This window comes from Aulonocara sp. 'chitande type north' Nkhata Bay, linkage group LG16 (genome assembly GCF_057382095.1).
Source record: "Aulonocara sp. 'chitande type north' Nkhata Bay isolate Kocher_YH1m ecotype deep benthic linkage group LG16, A_spYH_male_GT1.1, whole genome shotgun sequence".
NCBI classification, from domain to species: Eukaryota; Metazoa; Chordata; class Actinopteri; order Cichliformes; family Cichlidae; genus Aulonocara; species Aulonocara sp. 'chitande type north' Nkhata Bay.
The window spans coordinates 3,278,645-3,288,434 of record NC_141359.1 but is presented as its reverse complement, the minus strand read 5'-3'; the positions used below and the strand labels follow the sequence as shown (position 1 = coordinate 3,288,434).

Genomic DNA, 9,790 nt, shown 5'->3' with positions numbered 1-9,790 from the left:
GGTGGGGCCCACCTGGTCAAACTATATGGGTCGCACATGGGCAAATGCAAGTCAGACCCTGAAACATGTCTATGTGGGCCCCAGGTGGGGCAAAGTTAGGTAATCAATATATTTTTTTAGCACTGATGACATAGGTGGGGCCCACCTGGTCAAACTATATGGGTCACACATGGGCAAATGCAAGTTAGACCCTGAAAACATGTCTATGTAGGCCCCATATGGGTTATGTTAAGTTAATATGGGCATATATTTTATGTGGGCTCAAGATTGTTTAGTATATATGGGACCCACTTGGGTTTCTCACATGAAAGCCATATGGGCAAAACCAAGTGGGAACATATAGTAGGTCCTGGCTGGGTCAAACATGGGAAACACTTCACTTGTTTCAAAATGGGAAACACACGTAGGACCCACTTGGGTTTTTCACCTGGGTTAGACATGGGCAAACACAGTCATTTAAAGAAAAGCGTTTGCTGTGTGCCCCAGGTGGGGCAAAGTTAGGTAATCAGTATATATTTTTTAGTACTGATGACACAGGTGGGGCCTACCTGGCCAAACTATATGGGTCACACATGGGCAAATGCAAGTCAGACCCTGAAAACATGTCTATGTGGGCCCCATATGGGTTATGTTAAGTTAATATGGGCATATATTTTATGTGGGCTCAAGATTGTTTAGTATATATGGCACCCACTTAGGTTTCTCACATTAAAGCCATATGGGCAAAACCGAGTGGAAACATATAGTAGGTCCTGGCTGGGTCAAACATGGGAAACACTTCACTTGTTTCAAAATGGGAAACACACGTAGGACCCACTTGGGTTTTTCACCTGGGTTAGACATGGGCAAACACAGTCATTTAAAGAAAAGCATTTGCTGTGTGCCCCAGGTGGGGCAAAGTGAGGTAATCGGTATATATTTTTTGGTACTGATGACATAGGTGGGGCCCACCTGGTCAAACTATATGTGTCACACATGGGCAAATGCAAGTCAGACCCTGAAAACATGTCTATGTGGGCCCCAAATGGGTTGTGTTAAATTAATATGGGCATATATTTCACATGGGCTCAAGATTGTTTAGTATATATGGGACCCACTTGCGTTTCTAACATCAAATCCATATGGGTGGGCATCCAATGTAGGTCCTAGTTGGGTTAGTGATGGTAAATGTGTACATTGGTTCAAAATGGTAGCACATGCTTATGTGAGGATTCTTCTTCTGTGAAGAGCCTGAGAAAGTGTTATTTGAATAAAGGAGGATTTATTCCAAACAAGCCCATCACAGATTGCGCACAACCCAGGGAGTTCTGAAAGTCAAATTGTAAAAATAATCTCAAAAGAAAGTATGAACATAACTCTCTTTTATAACCTGCAGACGGCACCCATGTGGTACCATTCTCTAAGAAATCACCCTAACTTTAACATATTTGGCACAACCTCAGTCTATCACTTTTGCTACCCTTACGTACAGTCAGATGTTCTTGACCCTTCATTTTTGACCCTCTCAGTATTTAGCCTTGGCTAGCAAATGTACTCAAAGTCCACATTGAGACCTCACGATGTTATGTGTTATCAGACACTACAACCCAGCTGTCAAGTGAGACTATAGGAACTTTGGTGTTTTTGAACATTCAATGTTACTCAAAACACTCTGCGCACTATTCCAAATAACTGGTTTGAAACTGGTTACTTTTTAATTTTAGATTTCATTTTATGTACTTAATGTGAACTCTGCATGGTAGGCTGCATGGTGAGGCTCAGATAAGATAAAATAAGGACTTCATGATTCTTCTTAGGTAAATTCACTTGTCACAGCAGCAATAATAAGTGATTAAAACGGACACAAGAGTAGAAAAAAAGAAAAGCAAAAAATACGAATAAAAAACCTAAGATAAAAGTGAATTACACAGACAAAATCCAGATTTGGCATTTGCAAATTAAGGATTACTGGTTGTTCAAACAATTAAGACTATTTACTTGAGCAAACATGCAGTTGAGGATTTTTAGTAGATCAGACACACTCTACTGTATTAGAGAAAAGACAGTTAGTTACATGGAAGATGGAAGTTTTGGTTAATCAGATCCAGTAAAGCTCCTGAAGTATATTACCGATCTGTTAAAATGTTACTCTTCAAACTTGTGCCCTCAAATTATATAACCAGAAATAATTTATATTTTCTTTGAACTAGTGGAAAGGAGAGGGAATGGGGTCTTTCAAGCAGTCACACTTCAACTGTGAAACTCCCTTGTCCTTATGGTGTATTGACACTATTGAAACTTTTCAAAACCAGTCTAATGTTAGAAGAGCTTTTAGGTAAACTGTTATTCTTCTTCTTATCATTATTATATTTTTATTAATTATATTTTTATTATGATGTTGATTTGGGTGACACTTTTTGATAAATATTATATATTACTTTTTAAAACATATTAACCATCCCTATGCTTAAAAAACTTTTAAAAATAAAATTGTTCTTTTAAACTTGTGCATTGTTTGACTTTTAAAATTTTTGTATCAGGTGTAAAACGACTTTTTAAATAAAGTTGTTTTTAATGTGAGCAGCTCCTATTGGCTCGTTTAAAAAGAGGGAGGAGCAGATTGCACCGCCTAGCGTCTAGTCTTCGCGGTCTTTCGTCTGTTGCGCCTTTTCTCTCCCTGGTGTTTAAGAACGTGGAGGACAAAAGGATACCAAAGAATCGAAAACTATGACAAAGGTAAATACTTAAAGTTTGATACGTTTTCATCAATGGTTATTTTAGTAACTTTCTATAGTCGTCCTAAACGGTATAAGGGGGAGAAGCATAACATCTTTAGCTAGCAGGTAGAACTGGGTTAATTTGCTGCATTGTCTTTGGCAAACATAATTTAAAGTTAATTAAAAAACTCTTACTGCCTATATTCTACTCAATAAAGTTCATCTTATCTTATTCTGTTTTCATTGCACCATTCTCTCTATACAGTTTTTGAATTTACACACTATAACGTACACGGCAGTTTTTTTCTGTGCTTCTGCAACTGTTTCTTGGGTTTTCCTATAAGGTTTTTGTAATTAATTTAAAAAATTTATATTATTTTTTTGGCTTTAGTGGATTCCTGCTCAGCTAACTCGGCCATTATGCACTACCCAGTAAACAAAATGGCTGAACAGTATTTTAAATGTCTGAACATGAGCTAGTCATACCATGTTACGTAATATTCATGTGCAGTGTAGCAAGGTGATTGTTTAAATTACAGGAGTAGATGCCTGCAGCTGAAACGGTTTTCTGATCTGAATACGGTAATGTTACCAGATATGCATTGTACTATGGGAAAACGGTGGTGGATCAGTGTGTAAAAAGCCCCCAAAAGAAACACACAGCGTCTTTAGCTCAAACACTGTCTGATCACTCTCTTAGATACTGTGCTGTTCCATCTAGTTATTGGTTACTGAGAAATGTTAGGTCATTAATTAATTAAGAGAGTGCAGCTGTTCAGATCAGATGGTGAAGTAGGAAAATGCAGAACATGTTATTATAGCTGAATGCTGTGTAAAATACTAGTAATAAATCTAACTCCCATTTATGGCTTTTACTACTGTGGGGCTAAATAAAAAATTACAGACATAATGAAATCTGCTACAATTACAAAGCTTAAGTTTAAAACAATTATTATATATTAAGCATTTTTTTGCTCTTTTTTTTTTTTAAATTCTTTTTGCTAATAATGGACTCAATTTTATTATCAACTTCAAAGACCTATTAAACTTTTAAACCATTAAATCCAGGAAATTAGATGCCCGTAAATGTACGAGACCCTCTTTATGTCTAGTATCCCCAAATATTTAATAATCCTTTCTAAAAGTACACAAATTTTGTTCTTTTCAATTAAATATTGCATGTTCAATGTATTCTTGAGCAGGTAAAAATTCCACTAAATTAGTTTTTGCATATTTTTAAGTATAATCAAATTTTTATAGTTTGCGAGTACTTTTAATTTGGAGATTTTGCCACTTGATTTGAAGTTTGGATAGTGCTTTATAGTCATTTGTAAATGTTTTGAACTCATCTGGCTTCTTAATAATTTAATAAAAAATTAACAAGCCATGTAATAATTTGAAAACCACTAGGGACCACTTATAAAAAAGTAATTCCTTTTTTACTTAAAGGAATTTAGGATTTATGTCTGTCAAGTCATTTGTTCTGGCATAAGTCACCATTTTGATATATCTTCCTGTGACTTTAAAGTCTGTCAGCTAGTTAGATACATTTTTGCACTGCTAGTGTTTGCTGCTTGAATTAGTCAGTTTATCATATAAACACATGCAGTGCCTTTCAAACTTTTAATTACACTGTTCATTTTGTACATTAGTAAGAGAATCTTTTATATTGAATTATCCTGGGAAAAAACAAAAATGTTTGTATTTTCTCATGCACTTTCTTTCATTTCCTTATCACGTTTAGATTCTTCAAGATCACAAGCACCATCTTTGACATGTAAGTAACTTTCATATTATTTGTATTACTTATTATTATTATTATTATTGAAAAGTGATGGTCTTTGGGGCATCCTTTTTTTTTTATTGGTATTAAGTATATATATTTATTTAGGCACAGGAGGCAATGATCTATTTTAAAATTTAACATTTATTTAATTTTCATCTTTTATGCTAACAATAATGCCAACAGTGTTCTCTTCACTTGACCCACAACTCTGACAGTTTTGGTCCTCTGCTCTCCTCACAATTGGCTGATTTCCATCTGAGCTGCTACTGTCAACTGCATTAAACTGATTTTACATTGCCTTGTTATTCTAATCTTTATCTGCGTTTTGGACTCCAAACATTCACACCTGCTGTTAGTAACCAGAGCTCACAAGAGTGTAAGGCGTGTAGTTCAATAAAGTGATCGATGTGTTCACTAGCTGATTTCAATAAACCGGTAACTTATCAAATCCATATTTTATAGGAAGTACATTACTGATAAAAGTGGTAATAAACACGGTAACCAATAAAAGTTTAAATTTCCAGTTATAAAAAAAAATACTGCAGTGAGCTCGGTTTTCTAACACCAGGTGTGAACATCTACAGTCTTTAAGCGCTGGTAAAGATTTAAAAATAAAAGCATTCAATAACATAACATTAAACAGTAAATTAGTTTGATGGTGTTGACTGCAGCAGCTCAATGTTAATCAGCTGATGGTGATGGAAGCAGATGAGTGTTTTTCATCATGGTTGTTAGTGATGTGTTGGTCAAAACGAAACGGCTCTTTGAAGTGAACGACACAAGCGTGTTTTTTCTCTCTCTCTCACCCTCTCTCTCGCACTTTTTTTCCGCTTCACTCTGCACGCGAGCCTTGTGCTTTGCGCTGGGAAGAGGGGGGAGGGGCGGTTGTTACACACGCAGTAGCACAGTAACAGAGCAGGAGGGAGAGAGAGAGAAAGAGAGCCAGGGACAACAACGTCACATTAGAAAGGTATAGTAATCATCCACAACTATTTTCAATTGCGGATGATAAAGGATTCAGAAAGTTTATTCATGCAGGCCCATATGACAGAGAATGTGCATCTTCTGTTTGTTTTCATATTATAATTTATATTTAATTGTGTTGTGGTTTGCAGTGTTTTGTGTTGTTTCACTTTAAATTTGTTTAAAAGGAAAAAGCTGAAAATTTAAATAGTTAAAAGTTGAAATGTAAATAGTTGTTTTTTTTGTATTATATGATTTATTTATTACATTTTATGTGGAGAGAATAAATAAAAGTATATTTACGGTGGCTGCTAGAGACAAAGCACGTACAAACCCCAAAACACGTAAAAACTCCATAGCACGTACAAACTCCAAAGCACGTACAAAACACAACAGAAGTGCTCCAGGATGCTAGGCACAGTGTTGAGATTTTGTTACCTAGTGGCTACACAAGCCAGGAAGTACCAACGACCGGATTTGGTGTGTGGTAGTAACAGGTAAATGAACAGCTTTTGGAATTTTTTATGAATATATATGAGTGCTTGTGTATAAATACACAAAAAATACACATATGATTTCAATTGTGTAAATTAAGTGATCTAGATAGCTCTGTTTTGGAAGTTCAGTTGACGCTAGAAATGGGTTTTGGAGTTTGTACATGCTTTGTCTCTAGGGGCCACCATATATATTTATATATAAACATATATAAATAAAACCACGTTTCTTTTTTTACATTAGTAATTCCTTTGGTTCATAATTTTATATTGTTGTTAATAATAAATTAATTAAAGCAACAAAACAACCTGAAGAGCCGGTTGGGAGCCGAAAGAGCCGGCTTTCTAAAAAGAGACGAAAATCCCATCACTAGTTGTGTAATATGCTGGTATTGATATGATCAAAAATGAACTGAGTTGTTTCGTATTCTATAGAAATTGTACATCTAATTAATAACAAGGCTTTCTGCTGATGTTATTAATTAAAAATTTATTGTTTTATTTTTAAGCAACAACTTTTTAGCATGCAATCAGTCCATGCTGTACAGGACAGATTTGTAAACTGTGCATACAAAAATAGACTATTTTACAAAATTGCTCTTTCAACAAATGTAAATCACAGCAGATTTTTTTTGTTGTAGGTGCACTGTCACAACTAGAAATGTGGGGGGAAGTCCTCAAAGTTGAAGGCAGAACAGGAAAATACATGGAAATAACAATTTTCCTTTAAATGGTAAATGGCCTGCATTTTTATAGCGCTTTTCTAGTCCCTAAGGACCCCAAAGCACTTCACACTACATTCAGTCATTCACCCATTCACACACACAATCACACACTGGCGATGGCAAGCTACATTGTAGCCACAGCTGCCCTGGGGCGCACTGACAGAGCACATCAGTAAAGGTCGATCTGGATACTTGATAACTGTTGGTATAGGTATGACATGAATTTGAATCTCCATTATCACAGGTTTTAATTGGGAGGGAACATGCAGATATACAGGAGGACTATAAACAGCAATTCCTATTGCATACAACTGTTTTAGAAAATACCAACAACACTGTTAATTTATCACTTGCTGGTCTATAGACTTTACAGTGTGGATGGATGGAAAATCCATCTGGCTCCACTCTGGCTGAATTGGTGCTACAAACAACTCTGCGCTCGGCTTTCCTGGCTGTGTGTGGATTTAAACTTACACATCCAAATTTTGACCCTATTTTTCTTCCTTTCAGCTGATTGGTCAATTTCATGTCAATCACCAATTAAACAATCCAATCAGAGAACATCTCCAGAAGTTGATTCTGTTCATCTGGACGTAGCATTTTCAGTGGGAGAAAATGCTGCAAGCGCTACGTCCAGATGAACAGAATCAACTTTTGGAGATTTACTTACCTGGATGATTGAGCATGCATCAAGACAATCAGAGAACAGATAGGTTTGGCTGTTGGAGGGCTGCATTACGGAGCTTCAGGTCCTGGAAGAATAAATTCCCTTTTACATACCAGACCAGCATTTTTCTTCATTAGCACGAAGGAAAACAGTCTGTGCGTGTCAGAGTTCTGTGGTTTTTGTGTCACAGGGCTTATAATATGTGTAAAAATCTGGCCAGGGACCATCACATCACACTGCTATCATATTTTTCTGTTGCTATCATGTTTCTTTTCTGAGATGTTGTTACTTTTATGACAGATGTAACGAGAAATCTTCCAGAAAGTTAAATTTTTTATTCTAATCAAATATTTGATTCTGATAACAGATAAAGATTTTTTTTTTTACTTTTGTTCTGCTATTTCATAGTTTATACAAATTTTGGCCAATTCCTATTTATTTTAACCCTTTAGCCCCCAAAAAGTCGCCAGCGACAGGTTTTTCCAAACCTGTCTCGTCAAACCTGAGCTCTGCCAGGGGCCCAACACGCCTGGACTTTTAGAAGAAAAGAGATGTCCGAAAATAAACCACAGGGTCAAATACTTAATTTTGTTCAGTGTTTTAGAGTTATTAATTTGAATTGACTAATTTAAATATTTTATTCATGTACATTTTGATTGCCTTTAGTAAAAATGGCAAAATTTCAATTTCTTTTTTCTTTCTGTTATTAATCCTTGATTACATTTATATAGTATACAGTAGAGGAAAAAACCTACCAGACCTACCAGTTATCCTGCGTAACATTATTGGGGATAAAGGGTTAAGGAAGCGCAATTAATTTTTTTAGTTTAGCTTGTGTTTACTACCATTTTTTTTTTATCACCACACAGTAAACATTAAGTAATATGTAAAGTGTCCATTTATCCTCCATTCCGGTCCATTATCTTAAGCTTAGGCTGCTGCCCCTCGACCCAATCCGGTACTAAGTAGAGAGGCCCAGACTTCGCTCTCTCCAGGCACTTGGCCCAGCTCTTCCGGGGGAATCCCAAGGCATTCCCAGGCCAGCCGAAAAACATAGTCCCTCCAGCATGTCCTGGGTGTTCTGGGTCTCTTCCTGGTGGGACGTGCCCAAAACACCTCACCAGGGAGGCATCCTAACCAGATGCCAGTATCTAATCTGTCCTTTTTGTATGTTCCCCTCAGGTTGCCATGGTAGCAGATACAGGGGAAACAAGTGTAGACGATGCCACAAGAAGGATGATGAAATTCCTCATATCACCTGAGCTGGCTGTGGAGTACAACATGCTTGGCCGACATGGGGAAAAAAAGTTCAGAGATTTGCGTCTTTTTAATGTTGTGTATGGTAAGTTAGTTTCACTTGAGACATTTGAACTTTAGAAAACGAAACTTTTTTAATAAAGTGTTTGAAAGTGTAACTGAGATTGGTTATCATGCAATTTGTATATATTTTTTGAGGCAATAAAGTGAAATAAACATTGTTCTTTGAAAATCATCACCAAATGAAGTAAGCTAAGATTAACTTTACTTTGGCTTGCCCGTTTTTCTTCTTCTTCATTTGCAGAGGCACTGAAGAATTATTTAACATCAAAAGTCAACTTGCAAGAAGCAGAGAAGGCTCTGTCCAAGTGGTTCAGTGGAGCTAAAGACAGAGGAGGACCGAGGGCTGCAAGGGTACAAAATAGACTTACGGCTCTGTAAAAAAACAAACCCTGCTGATTCAAGATAAGCTTTTGAGTTTTCCATCTGACTTTTTCCCCATGTTGCTACAGTTCCAAATATCTAAGGAATTTTGCTGTAGTTTGACATTTCTAGTTTTTAAACGTTTACGCACTTTGGAATACAGTTACGTAAAATCACAGTTGTTGGACAAAATAAATGTGAAAAATGTTGTTTTGTGTACCCTCGTGATTTTTGAAATGGTTTTATTTACAAACTAGATTTTGTTTGCGGTCAGCTTTAATATATTTGGTGTCTTTGTGTCACAGAACCCGTATTAGCCGTCTGAAAAATTGATTTTGTGACTGTTTTACTACATGGGGCCCACTCAGTGCCAGAACTTAGTCAATTCAAACTAGAAATAAGATGCAAATACAGAACCCACTGCTAATGCCATTCCAACTTTTTAGCTCATGTTTTCCTCATGTTGTACCCACTAAGAACTTGAAAAATGGGGCCTAGGTGGGTTTCAGTGTACTTTGCCCAGTTGGGGTCCATTTAGTTCCCAGATTTTACCTATATAACACCGAGATGGGCTTATAAAATGGGGCCATTATGGAACCCGCGGACAATCCCACTTAAAACCCACTTTTTAGCCTATGTGGTACTCACATGGTACCCACAAAACAACTTGAAAGGTGGGGCCTGGGTGGGTTTCTTTGTACTTTGCCCAGTTGGGGTCCATTTAGTTCCCAGATTATACCAATATAACACCGAGATGGGCTTACAAAATGGGGCCATTA

At 36.6% G+C, this 9,790-nt stretch overlaps 1 long non-coding RNA gene across 1 annotated transcript; it reads left to right on the top strand.

Annotated features, from left to right (window-relative positions):
* The first annotated feature begins 2,580 nt into the window (after positions 1 to 2,580).
* On the top strand, positions 2,581 to 9,219 carry LOC147310823 (uncharacterized). Its single transcript, XR_015125424.1, has 4 exons — positions 2,581 to 2,715; positions 4,441 to 4,473; positions 8,514 to 8,673; positions 8,893 to 9,219. It is a non-coding gene; the product is annotated as an uncharacterized LOC147310823 (long non-coding RNA).
* The last annotated feature ends 571 nt before the right edge of the window (positions 9,220 to 9,790 follow it).